The sequence below is a fragment of the Cornus florida genome, unplaced genomic scaffold, assembly GCF_030987335.1.
Source record: "Cornus florida cultivar Cherokee Brave unplaced genomic scaffold, ASM3098733v1 CherokeeBrave_3.0.0_Hap2_Chr04, whole genome shotgun sequence".
In the NCBI taxonomy this organism is placed as follows: Eukaryota; Viridiplantae; Streptophyta; class Magnoliopsida; order Cornales; family Cornaceae; genus Cornus; species Cornus florida.
In genome coordinates, this window is record NW_026775574.1 from 79,818,501 (window position 1) to 79,833,022 (window position 14,522).

The window sequence follows — 14,522 nt, forward strand, 5'->3', positions numbered from 1 at the left end:
CTTTGCAATAGATTGAGAGTGGGAATGAAGCAATTGAGTATTTGCCTCAAGAGTGCCCAAAGCATTCAAGACTTTCTCTTCAAAGACGGGACTTCTAGCATTTCCTTGGGAATATGATTGATTGGGAAAATGAGAATTAGAAAATTGATTCCCTTATGATTGATAAGGTCTATAACCTTGGGATCCTTGGTTTTGTAGTGGAGGTGGAATGTACTTCCCTTGAAAACCACCTTGGGGAGGGTTTGAGCCTTCCCCTTGATTTTCCAAGAGAAGTTCGGATGATTTCTCCAACTTGGATTGTAATGATTACCATAAGGATTGTTCCCTTAGTTCACAAATGTTGCATTGACTTGTTCACTAGGTTCATTTTACATATGTCCATAAGGACAATTAGAAGTAGAATGAAGAACACTAGAACAAGTCATACAAGATTCACTTGATGCACGATGAGAATGGTTAGGGAAAGAAGATACTTGATTCGCTGTGATGACCTTGTGGGCGGGTGTGCCGTGGGCGGGTACGAGAGACACTATCAGGATACCATACTGGCGAGCTACAGGTGCACAGTCCCATATCGCCTGGGTAGAGGAAAGGTGAAGTGCTTATATGTAAGTGTGTCATCTCCAATTGGTGTGAGGCCTTTTGGGGTGATGCCTAACAGCAAAACCGTGCGGGCTCAGGCCTAAAGCGGACAATATCATACCATGTGGTGGAGCGGGTCGTTACAAATGGTATCAGAGCCTGACCCAGCCGGAAGTGTGCCGACGGGGACGTCGGGCCTCCAAGGGGGGTGGATTGTGATGACTTTGTGGGCGAGTGCGAGAGACACTGTCAGGCTACCACACTGGCGAGCTACGGGTGCACAGTCCCATATCGCCTGGGTAGAGGAAAGGTGAAGTGCTTATATGTAAGTGTGTCATCTCCAATTGGTGTGAGGCCTTTTGGGGTGATGCCCAAGAGCAAAACCTTGCGGGCTCAGGCCCAAAGCGAACAATATCATACCATGTGGTGGAGCAGGTCGTTACATTCGCCGAGTTTTGGTTGACCAAAAATTGATCAAACCTTTGAGATAAAGACTTCATTTCGGCGGCTATCTCATTCGAGTGGTCGACTTGATGTAAGCCAACACTCTTCCTACCTTAAGAATTTATACCATTGGATGATAATGTTCTATGCAATGAATTTTTGCTCATGCTCTCATAAAGACGCCACATGTCATCCTCATGCCTATCAATGTAAGATCCACCCATGGAAGCATCAACCATGCCTTTGTGATTGTCCGATAAGTTCTCAAAGAAATATTGAACTAATTGCCATTTGGGGATGTCATGATGTGGACACTTCCTAAGCAATTCATTGAAGCGTTCCCATACCTCACGGAACGTTTCTCCATCCCCGTGTGAAAACTCTCGAATTGAGGTTCGCATGACATTTGTCTTAGAAACCGGGTAGTACTTCTTCAAGAACGCTTGTTGCATTTCTACCCAAGAAGTTATTGAAAAAGGCCTAAGATTGTTAAACCAATATTTTGCCTTGTCTTTTAGGGTGAATAGAAAAAGTTTAAGCCTTAAGACCTCTTCCGGCATGCCCGTGTATTTCACGGTAGAACATACTTCATGAAACTCATCCAAATGCTTGTAAGGTTCTTCACTTGGAAGTGCATGATAGTTAGGAAGCATTTGAATGGTTTGTGGCTTGATCTCATAGTGATGTGCTCTAAATGGTGGCAATTGAATGCATGTGGGTGCATTATATTCATTAGGCACATAGTGATCTCTCAAAGCGAGGGGAGGATTAACAATTGGAGGTGCAACATGGGCACCTTGATTGCCTTGAATGATGGGAGGTGGTGGAGCATAGATTGGCCTTGGCATTCCTAATAGAACTTGGCCTTGTTGTTGTGGTGGATGAATGAATGGCCTTAGCATGCCTAATGGATCTTGTATGTTATCATGATGCTCATTAGGGTGGATGATACCTTGTTGGTCTATGTGACCAATGCCTAATGGCAAAATGGATTGACTAGAACTACCTCTTCCCCTAGGGTTTCGAACAATGGATTCAAGATGAAAATTTAAAGGGACAAGAGTTGGATTCAATGAGCTACGAATATGCATGCATAATGCAACGCAACAAGCAAAAATGACAAACACTTCACCTTCACAACAAATCAACAATTGACAAACTTCTTCCACATACATTGTTCTCATACTCCCATGCTTGAATAATCATGCAAAGAAAAGTAAATTGCCTCCACATGGGCTCACAATTTATCTAAAAATTGAAAAATAAGCCTCCACATTGACCGATGATTTAACTAGAGATTGAGTTAGAAAGATCTCACAAAGGTCCTATAGCACTTCAACTCCAAATTTTTCAGCTTAGCTTAGCTTAGCAAATTTTTTTATGATTTTAGCCTTTTTCCTTGCTTTGCTTAGCTCCTTTGCTTGAATGCTCCTTTGCTCACCTTCTTGCTCAATGCTCCTAGTCAAACAAGAACCAACACAATAAGTAACCAAAATGGAAATGAAAATAAAGGAAAGACACGATTAAAATAGTACTAATTGCTAATTGATTCCACAATACGACGTTGCCAATCAATCAATCCCCAGCAATGGCGCCAAAAACTACGGTGGCTTGGAGGGCGTGTGCACATAACAATGCACAACACTTTGAGTTTGGAAATTAGTGTCAAGTGGGCACCATAATTTAAATTTATAAATCGCCTAACACCTATACTATGTAGTATGAGTGAAAAGGGATCATCCCAAGGGATTGTGAGGGTCGTAAAAGGTTGTGGAATCAATATTAGGGTTAGTAGGTCGAGTGATCAAAGGATTGGTTGGTGGTTGAATTAGTCTAAGATGCAATTAAACTAAAGTAAATAATAATGAAATAGAGGTAAAATAAGAGAGAAAAATCTTGGGGTTTAGAGAACACCACTAAGCATAACTCTTTTACACCCTTAATGGGTGATTAATGAAGGAAAAGGCATGTATTATAATAATCGTGTGTGTATGTGGTTGTTTCAACAAGCATGGATGATCATTTAAGCATATATTGTCTAGACAACTCAATGAATAGCACAATATATCAAATTAAGCCATTAGTTCCTCTTTAAGCTCACAATCCAAACACAACACACAATTAGAGAAATATATCACTTGCATTCATAAGTATGGAACATCAAACAACAAGTATGGATTGTCCTCCCATTTAACATCTAGCTATAACTATACTACAACTAAGCTAATGACATGAAATTAAACTAATTAAACTAAGGGAGATGCACAATCCATCAAGAAATAAGTATGAACCATCAAATAAACCACAAGGACATTCCATTAAGCACTATGTCTTGACAATCTCTAGATCTATAGCATTAATACACATAAACATGCATCAACAACACAAGAAATAGAAGTAAACACATGAACATCTGTTCTAGGATACATAGACATACGGATAGAATAAAATGATCAATTGGAAGTATTAAACCATACAAATCATTGAATAAACAAGATATATATATATATATATATATATATATATATATATATATATGTCAAAACAAGTATCACAATATAAATCCCCTTAAGAATACACAAATCAAGATGTAGAAAGCATGCTTAGGGCTAACTCTAGCCCCAAAAGGATGTCTAGCCACTCATGGATGGTGTCTTCCAATCTTCAAGGGCTAACTCCATGGTAGAGATTTGTTCCTTGGTTGATGAAGAGTCTCCAATGGTGTCTCTTGCCTCCTCCTCTTCTTTGCTTCCTCACTAAGAGTTCTCTAAGGTATGGTATGATATAATATGATATTCTTTGATGTAAAAAGTAATCCTTATCCTTATATAGGTAGGTCAAATGACACCCAAAATGAGCTGGGGTCATACATCAAATATTCCCCATTGATTGGATAAAGGACAACTTCTTGTGAGCTGGAAATTTAACTTTTTCGTACTGGAGGAAGTTCGATCGATAGAACCTTGGACTTGGATCGATCGAACATGCCTGAGATCTATCGAACTGAAGTTGGATCGATCCTCAATGGCGGCGCCTTTTTGGATAAAAACAAATCTGAGATATTTTTGGGAAAAGGACAAAAGCGGTTGGTAGGGTGGTACAGCTGGATAAGATCTGGCATCTGGATAAGGACAAGAAGGTTCGATCGATTGAAGAATGATGTTGGATCGATCGAACTTTTGGGATCTCTGAAAATGACATCATGGCTTGGATCTATCTTAAAGTGTTGAGATCGATGGGAGTTTGATCAATCAAACTTGAGGTGAGATCGATCGAAGATGCTGAAATTCCACCTTTGTTTCCTTTTGCTCTACTTTGCTCCTTTCTTTGATTCATCCCAGAATTGCTTCATTTATGCTCTTATTTGGCTGAGTTAGCTTATTTTGGGGATAAGTACCTAAAAATGGAAATAACACGAAATAAATCTAAGGAGGAAAAATAAGATAGATAAATGTCCTAGAATACCTAAGCTTAAGGGGTTTAAATGCGCACTTTTCAGCGCTCATCAACCAACTCACGGTAATGAAGGCTTCTCATGCATTAACTGTTGACCAATATGAATTATATGAATGATGTGCATGGTCTTAACATTTCTAGCACAAGTGATGAGTTCTTTCAAAGCTTATGCAAGCTTGAACTAACTCACTCTTTAGCAATGACTTCATGTGCAATTATATATGAATGAAGTGCATAGTCTATTGCTAATGGATATATGAGCATATGAATGATGATTTGATATGTATGATCCTATAGAGATGAGCTTCAAATAGATTCATAAATACTTTGACATTGAATCCTAAACACTCACCATCCTATCTACCGTTTTTTTCAAGCTTTGTCCATGATCCTTAGGCTTTGAGATAGTCTTGCTTTCTTCCTTCCTTTGAGTTGCTTTCTTGTTCATTGTAGTCTAAGCTATCTTTGGATGGACTTTGCATTTGGTTCTTTGTAACTTCATGTCTTCTTTGTATCCATTGCTTTCCTTGATGTGATCTTGAATAATGGAATACTTGGAATGATCTATATAGCTTCATTGAGGTTTTTCTTTGAATGTGAATAATGTATATAATACTCAATGCAAACATTAGTCCTTAAACACCATTAATGGTTTGTTATCAACAAAACCTCTAGATTGTCCTTGGATGAAATCCTTAAGGTCAACAATCTCCCCCTTTTTGATGATGACAAAACATTAATGTGTTCATAAGCAAGTGGAGTAGCATTTGAAAAATACTCCCCATATCAAAGTACATTCAATGAACATAATGTTATAAAATAGCATGCTTGTACATTCTTCATGAATTTTAGACATTAACATGCATATAAGATTATTTTTCTTTTCAAGAGACTTCTACAAATCTCCCCCTATCAACATGCTTTTATAAAAAAATATGATAACATAATGGTATATAACATGAAGCATTTGATCCAGCAACTAGAGGTATCTTTCCCCTTGATATGAAAAAACATAGCATAGCATTTTACACATCACATTTTTCTCTCTCTTTGTCATCTCAAAAAGGTGGGAGGCCTAAACAACTTTATTAACCATTTATCATTAAGCATAGTGATGTGATGGCATCAAGAATTGGCAATATATTGGTAATGACTACAATAAGCTTTAGAGTGCAACATATAAGCAATTATATCATAGGATACCAATTTCATTGATAGTATGAGTTCAATAGATCATAAAGGTTCATGGCATATACAAAAGTATACATAAAGCATAAACCAATGATGAAATATAAACTCAATTAGGCAAAAGTATACATAATAAACAGTAACAAAAAAAAAAAAAAAAAAAAAAAAATGAAACATGAATTAAAGTGAACCAAAAGGCAAAAACCTTGTAAGGCAAATCTATGAATTTAAATGTGCTTCAATCCTAGTATATTTTTCCCATTTGATATTTTCAAAAAGGAGGAAAAAATAATCAAAATCATGAAAGCTCATGAGTATGAATATGAGGATTAACAAGTCATTTTGTAGCATGCTTGATAATTTCCAAAATAAGTTAATTAAGCATAACAAGTCATGCAATAACCATTCATAAGAGATTATCAATAATCTCCCCCTATGAGTGTGCTTTCATTTGCATCATATATCATTAAATAAATATATCTCATTAAAAGTAATGATATATAAATTAAGTCTTTTATACCAAAAGATCCTCTTTTACAAGCATATAGTTGAATGATAAAAATTACATGTGGCATGTAAAGCACAAGGCATATGCAAGTAGTGTTACTATTCTAGTTATATGCAATGAATTTTCAATAATGCAAAAACATATTTTCTTGGACAAGTATGATTAGAAATAATTGGCTACATGATTGTACATGTGGATGAGCTCAATATTTCTCTTTATACATATTTCTTCAAGAAATAAAGTCAAGAGATCTCATGAAGTGTATAGAATGAGGCCTTGATACCAAAACGTATTCTTTAAGAGATGTGGTGAGATTGGCTACATGACTTTCCATGTGGGTAAGCTTAATATCTCTTTTAGACACATTCTTTAAGAATTGATCAAGTGCTAAAAATTGGATATATCAAATAAATTAGCACTTGTGATATCTCATTAGTCATTTAGGCTAGAACAAAATGTTCTTTGAATATTATAATCCCGACTAAAGTATTAAATAGATATATGAAATTTAATTTTCATGACACTTGAAGAGTTTCACCTCTTAGAAGAATTCAAGTTTACTCATCATGCTAATTTCAATTCATTTTGCATGTTAGTGGTAATCATCTTTGCACAAATCATAAATGTTGATTCAAGAATAATATACAAGTGCAATTAACATATTTTCATTAATGGTTTTAAAAACACATATTTATCAATTATGTTAAAAACCATTATTCATAAGAAAATCACTAAAACCTTTCAAAATGAGCTCTAAGAGCTTGTTTAAAAGTGCATAAGGCAATTGATAATTTTAAACATGTTCAAAATTTTTGCATTTCAAGTCCGGATGATTTTTCTTCAAACGACTTTTTAGATATGAAGTCAATAAGTCATGCATTTGATAAAGAATCATTTCATGCAAAAACACGTAGCATTTTTATTGCTTTAATCGAAGTCATATGTACACAAAGATATTCTAGCTTAATTACCAATAATGACCCACAATGCATATAATGATGTAGATTTTAAAGCCCTATAAGTACTGGTGCTGCACACACATCGGTCGACCAAAATGACTCTATCGGTCGGCCGGTTTACATCCCCGAAGCAATTTTGATTTGCAAATTTCGGTCTGCCGGATTAAACTTTTGAACTACCGAAATAGTTACTTCGGTCGTCCGAATCAAGTATCGGTTGACCGGTTTATGTAGGAATGCAAAACCAGTAAATATCCTCATTGAAATAAAACTTGACTTTCCAGATTTGATCCAATTATTTTCAAGTTTAAATGATTTCATTTTATGTGCTAGTGATGTCAAGAATGTAAATGAAACATTTAAAATCACAAAGGCACATAAATAACTTTTTAGATATAGCTACTTTAAAACAAATCCAAATGAAGTAACTTTTGGATTTTCCTTGATGGCATGCAATTTCCAAATACTTTTCACAAATTTAGTCTTAGGAGTCCCTTAACTAAAATCTATGAAACGATTGATAACAAGTTTAAGCTAGCATGTCTAAGTTATCTAATCCAAAACAAGCTACTTTAACATAGATATTTTTGCAACAAGTAGCATTCATATCAAGATCACCAACCACATTAATTATGCCATGACTAGATATAGAAATGATAATATAGTCCTTATCACATAGTACAATTAAGTCACATTTAAGCTTATCAACTAAAAGCATATTTGCGATGAAGAAGGGGATATTTACCGAAACAAATAATTCCATTAGCTTTGGCACGGTTTCTCAATGTAGTGCACCTTTCATCCTTTTGATGTTGAGAGGAATTCATGACTTGATTTCTCTTCAAGTGCTTTCGCCATCCATATTTGTATATCCACTTGATCTTTTTGAATCAACAAAGCATACTCAAGTGGATGTCTTTGGTACCCCATTCTTTTAGGGTCTTTGTGAGTTAGCACACAATGATAAGGTTCCATTTGGAAACCAATTCAATACAAAGCATAAATGTGGTACTCACCTTAATTAACATGCTTTAAATTAAATCATCAATTTAAGTGTCTCTAGCATGCTAATTCATTTGTCAATCAAATAAGTAGATATACTTATGATTACATTTAACTCGATGAATCCATATGAAATAAATAATAATTAAGTGGAAAATATAATTTCATATATGGATCACAAAGTGATTCTATATGGATTATCCATGATGAAATTCAAGAATTGATAAAGAGGAACATGATTCTTCCTAAGTAGACAAACATGAATAAAGTTCTCATTTTAGAAATCCTTAAGGATTCAACAATTAAAAGGAAGATGCATTTCTTTCCAAATCAAATTTTCATTTTCAAAGAGTGTTAGCTCATTGGAAAGTGGTGTTTCTTTTAAGAGCTACACTTTTCAAATTAGTTTTGTCTAATTCTAAGTGTAGTATGCCAAATGCAATTTCAAAATTGTAATGCATGGATAAAATTATTTTAAATCAATAAAGCATACATTAAAAATAGTTTGCATAAACAATGAGTACTTGTAGAATGAAGATAAGAATTCCATAATCAATAACATATTATCATAGTCTTCATTTCTTTAGTGTAATACATTCAAGGACTCCGTATATGTGATGATCAAACGCTTAAGGATTTATTATGATTTAGCAACAATTTATTGATCATACATGATTCTAACATGCCAAAAGAGTCAAGCAATGAAAAGTTCATATGAAGTATAACAAGTACCATGCTTTTGTAATTATTCCCAATTGTAGTGCTCCTTTGTTTTGAGAGTTAAGAATTTGGAACGTTACATCATATGTAGAACAACTATTATCAAGAAGCCATTTCTCCTTGCATGATGAAGATTCCTTCAAGCAACCCTACAAGGTAAACTTAGAAAATCTTCGTTTGGTACCCAAATTTTCTTGGGTCCATAAGTGTTAGGCAATGGCACAAAAGTTCCTTTTGGAACCCAAATCTTCTTGATCCTTTTTTTCTTTTTAAATGGACAATTGAAAATTTTGTATCCTAACCTTTTATAATAATTGCATTTAGGATATTGAAAAGAACTTGCGTCAAATGAATCATTTAAGAGCTTTCTCTTTTTCAATAAGTATGCATCTTTATTGCAAGGATTATATCTTATCCCATTTTTGAAAGAGACCTTCTTTGATTTCCAAGCATAGTATTCAAGTTCTCTTTTCCTTTGGTTAACTTTGCTAAGATGTCGTTTTGATCATCAATGACTTCCTTTGAAGAATTGTATTCGAAAGCACAATCAATTGATGGTGACTCTTTAGATAGTACATTATCATTTTCCTTTTTCAAAGACTCATTTTCAGTTTAAATCTTTTTTAATTCTTGCTCAAGATAACGATTTTTCATTTTTAAAGAATCATTTTCCATTTGAACTTTTTCATGTCTTTTAGGGAGATCATGGTTTTCCTTTTTAAGAGAATCACATTTCATAAGCATTTTTTTCTAATACACCATGCAACTCTTTAAACGCAACATACAACTCATTATGCTCATCAATTAAATCATTATAGGAAGCATTTAAATCAAAAGAATCATGGTTGGAGTTTACCTCATCTTTGTCGACCATGAGACAAAGAGCAATATCTTCATTATGATCAACCATATCTTTGATGTCATTTGCTTCTTTGCTAGAAGCTTGGTGAGTTTCACTCTTCCTTTGAATTGCTTCATTTTCTTCACTATAAGAAGATGAATAAGTTCTAGCTACAAGATTAGTAATTCACATGATTAGTAATGTTAGTAGAACTAAAATTCATCTAATTATCTGAACCACTATCATTCATGTTACAAGATTTATTTTCATTGATAAGCATGCATAAATTTGATTCCTCAACATTACAAGTACTACCATGGAATATCTCAAGTGAGTCCCAAATTTCTTTTGCTGTTTTACAATTTGCAATTTTATTGAACTCATTTTTGTTTAATGCACAATAAAGATTATTTATGGCTTTACTATTGCATTGAATTATTTTATGGTCATTTGCATCCCATTCTTTCCCTTCTTTAGGAACCATTGTCTTTTCTACTTTTTTCATTGGAATGAATGGTCCATTAACTATGGCGAGCCAAATTCTATAGTCTATGGATTGAAGAAAGTCTATCATTATACTTTTCCAATAGCTATAGTTGGTTCCATAAAAAATTGGAGGTCTATCAATATATTGTCCTTCTAGCTGTGTGAATATGCCATTGTTGGCCATGATCGTACTCTAAGATGGTTAAGTCGTTTTAATTAGAGTTAGGTTCTGATACCAATTATTGCCCAAGTATAAACTCTAGAGGGGGGTGAATAGAGTCTTTGGCAAAGAATGGCCAATTTTCAGTTTTGCAAATTTTACTAAACCTTTCTAACAATTATGCAATTATCAAGATATAAACATGAGCAATTAATAACATAAATGTAAAGGAGATAAGGGAAGATAGATTGCAAACATTCACACGGTGATTTTAGCAAGGTTCGGAAACTCCAACTTCTCGGCTCAAGACCCCTCTTGAGACTTCCCAATCCATTAGTGAATCTTCTTACGGGTGGAGAGCAAACCTTTACATGAAGCAACTCCTTACTTCACTTTGCTAAGAGACAACCTCTCTTAGTCTTCCTTTGGTTCATACCAACCCTTACAAATTGAAGCTAGCTTGTTTCTTCTTCCTTGGGCCACACCAGCCCTTATAAATGATTGAAGATAAGAATTTCAGTACACAATAATCTCTCACAGATTTGATGTACAAAGTTTAGCTCACTCTAGAGTATATATATGAATACAATGAAGCACAATACTCTTCTAATGACATGGGATGTATGAATAGAAGAACAAAAGTTCTTTGGATGCTATATGATGTTTCTCTTTGGTAGCAATATTAAATCCCGAAGTCCCCAGCTCTATTTATAGAGTTTTGATGCAGCTAATTAAAAAATATAGCTGTTGAACACGGGTTTCAAGGCAAAATAGCCGTTCAAGTTTGAATCTACGCTAAGCCGGTCGACCGAAAAGAATCAACACTTTGTTTCGGTCGTCCGAGATGACAGGATGCCTTTGGACCATTTTATTTTGGTCGAACGAAATGAATAGGCTTTATTTCGGTCGTTCGAAATAGCCTGAGGCCTTGTTACATAGCTACTGCCCAAATTGGTTGTCCGGAATGATTTGCCTATATATTTCGGCAGACCAAAATGAAACTGCTGCTTTAGAAATTTTGTTCTAAGTTAAAAGATGATATAGTTTTTCTACAGGACATCTGGACATACCATATTTCCATTAAAATTATTTAAGTAAATGTCTTTACAGTATTTATATGTCCATTTACTTTAAGTTTATAATGTCAATAAGGAAGTACCCCCATTCGGATTCAATAAAAAATAATAGAAAATTGAAATCCAACTAAATTAAAATGTAGAAATTCAATTTTAATACAAATTTGGATTTCTAACAGTTTTGATAAAAATGAATCCTTATGTAGACCAATGCAGACTTGGTCAAACATTCTGATAAAATCAGTTTAGGCTAGTTGAAATATGAAGAGTTATTACTGAGAAAAATTATTTTGAAATAATCATTATTCTAAAAATCCATTTTTCACACTTAGATAAAAATACAGTTTTTCATGACGCGCATTTTGGGGTTCTAATGTCTGTTACTAACTCGTGGTAATGAAGGCCTCTCATGCTTTAGCAATGACTTCATGTGTAAAATTATATTTGAATGAAGTGCATAGTCTATTCCTAATGGATATAGGAGCATATGAATGATAATATGATATGCATGGTCCTATAGAGATGAGCTTCAAATTGATTCATAAATACTTTGGCAATGAATCATAAACACTCACCATCCTATCTACCCTTTTCTTCAAGCTTTGTGCATGATCTTTAGGCTTTAAGGTAGTTTTGTTTTCTTCCTTCATTTGAGTTGCTTTCTTGCTCATTGTAGTCCAAGCTATCTTTGGATGGACTTTGCATTTGGTTCTTTACAACTTCATGTCTTCTTTGTATTCATTACTTTCCTTGATGTGATCTTGTAATATTCCTAATTTTAAAAGGATAGTCTCGGTATTTTAATTAACTGTTTTATTGCATTTTTATTTGATTATTTGTTTAATGGTTTAATTATTTAATTGAATTATGTGCTTATTTGGGTAATTATTTTGTTTAATTATTTAATTACTTTATTTGTTTTCATTAATGTGTGCTTATGTGAAAATTCAATTAAGTGTTTTGTGGGATTAAATAGTTTTATTTGTTTAATGTAAGGGTTAAATTAAATGTTTTATTTAGGGTTTTATATATATGAAATTGTCGACTATATATATATATATATATATATATATATATATATTATTTCAGTTTTTTGTTCCGTCTCCTCATATGATTAGAATTAGGGTAAAGTTAATTGACCTATAAATATAATTGTATAAGTCTGCTTAGGGTTAAGAAAACCCTATTCAGTTTCATGAACAGAGAGAGTTTTGAGAGAAAAACAGAGAGAGGAAAGTTAGGGTTTGGCTAAGGACAAGGGCTGAATCAAGGAAGGGTAATTGAAGCTTGCTCGTGGGTTGAACCAGGAGTAACAGAGGTCGGTGAAAGCAATTAAGGTCGCCAGAATTACTAGAGAAGACGGTTTAAGGTTTTAAAACTGAAACCAAATGCAAGTTCATATTCTAACTTTTTCCCTTAAACTTGTGTTTTATGCATGCCTAGGTAGTCTCCTGGATTTAAATTAACGTTAAAATTGATTTACTAAGCATGCTTGAATTAAATTTAACTACGTTGAATTAAAATTGGTTTATGGTTGATAGATGTTCTTGATTAAATCTTGTTGTTCCTTGTTTATAAACTTGTTTTAGTTTATGTCGATGATGTATGATAACTTCTTGTAATTAATTTGGGACATAGATTGAACCCTAGGAATCTTATTAAAATAGTATAGAGGGTTCTGCACATCGCCGGAGGTGAAGAAGATGAACAGAATTGATTTACGGCTCTCAGAGGGAGAGAGCGGGCTCTCCAAAGGAGGGAGCCGGCTCTAGGGATGAGAAAGCCAGCTCTCACAAGGGGAGAGCCGGCGCCATAAGGGGTAGAGCTGGCTCCACCAAGGGGAGAGCCGGCTCCCTTGTTTAGGGAGGCGGCTCATTCTCCAGTTTGTTTGTTTTCGTTGGTTTGGATTTCTATTTGGCCGTTTGGAGTATTTTGAAGTGGTTTAAATTGCGATTAATGGTCTGAATAGTTGTTTCGGACATATAAAAATACTTGGAAGCATTATTACATTAATATGTTAAGGAATGGAACAACATGAAGTTAAACAGAAAACCTGCATGTTGAGTATCGAATAATTGATTTAATTACTTACTGAAATTTAGCAATTCTTCTTTACATGATTTAATAGTGTTAGTCATGTTTCAGCAGTGTTATAAGTGTTGTTGATTATCTGAAAATAATTATGCTTAGATTGGATTAATTGATGTTTTAATTTAATATATTCTGCATCAATTATTGGACTGTTTGGTGGATTGTATGCACCGGTATGGGACGGTGGCATAAAAGGGATGGATTAGTTCAAAACACTAAGTCCTACCTATTCTGGATTGAGGTATGGATTAACTATAAAGGTTAAGTCCTACTTATATTTATTTCAGGTTAATAAACAATTGAATGACATACTTTGGTTTTTGAATGGATTTTTATACATATGTCAGGCCACTGTATCAGATGGATGATATTTTTGTATTAGGCTTATACGAACTTTATATACATATGACTATGGTACTGTGATATGAGCTTGAGTCTCAGGATCATGGTTAGGGTGCGTATATCGCCTAAGATGGATAACTGGAAATAGACACCTAGTTTCCTGGTAGGTCTAGGTATACATGCCACGTTATGTGCGATTTGCATGTTATCTCTACTTAGGCTGAGATAGACTTATGGGCTAGTGAGCATCCTATAGTATGTATGTATACATATATGGACTATTTTAGTTATTACTGAGTTATCTAGGATGTATCTGCATATCGGGTATCTGTATGAATTATAGTAGAGTAGAACTTGCTCGTGGGTCTGACCCACTCTTATTTTTCAAGTGTTCGTCAGTTCCAGGCTTAGAGCTTGATCGTGTTGAGCAGAGACAGTTACTCACTCCTCCGACTACGTAGGATTTCCTTCCATGTTTTAGCTTTGGGTTTTATTTCAGTTCTTTACTTTTTATTAGGATTTTATTAGGGGTCCACTAGATGGATTCCCGAGTTGTACTTATATTAGAGGTTCTGGAAAGTTTGGATTATATTAGTTTCATAACTTTTGAAGATTTTTATAATTAGAATTCTTTTCAGCCTTTATTATTTATTTCTTAAATTCTTTT

At 34.2% G+C, this 14,522-nt stretch overlaps 1 pseudogene; it reads left to right on the forward strand.

Moving 5' to 3' along the window:
• The first annotated feature begins 1,323 nt into the window (after nucleotides 1–1,323).
• Nucleotides 1,324–1,422, forward strand: LOC132305733 (small nucleolar RNA R71; annotated as a pseudogene).
• The last annotated feature ends 13,100 nt before the right edge of the window (nucleotides 1,423–14,522 follow it).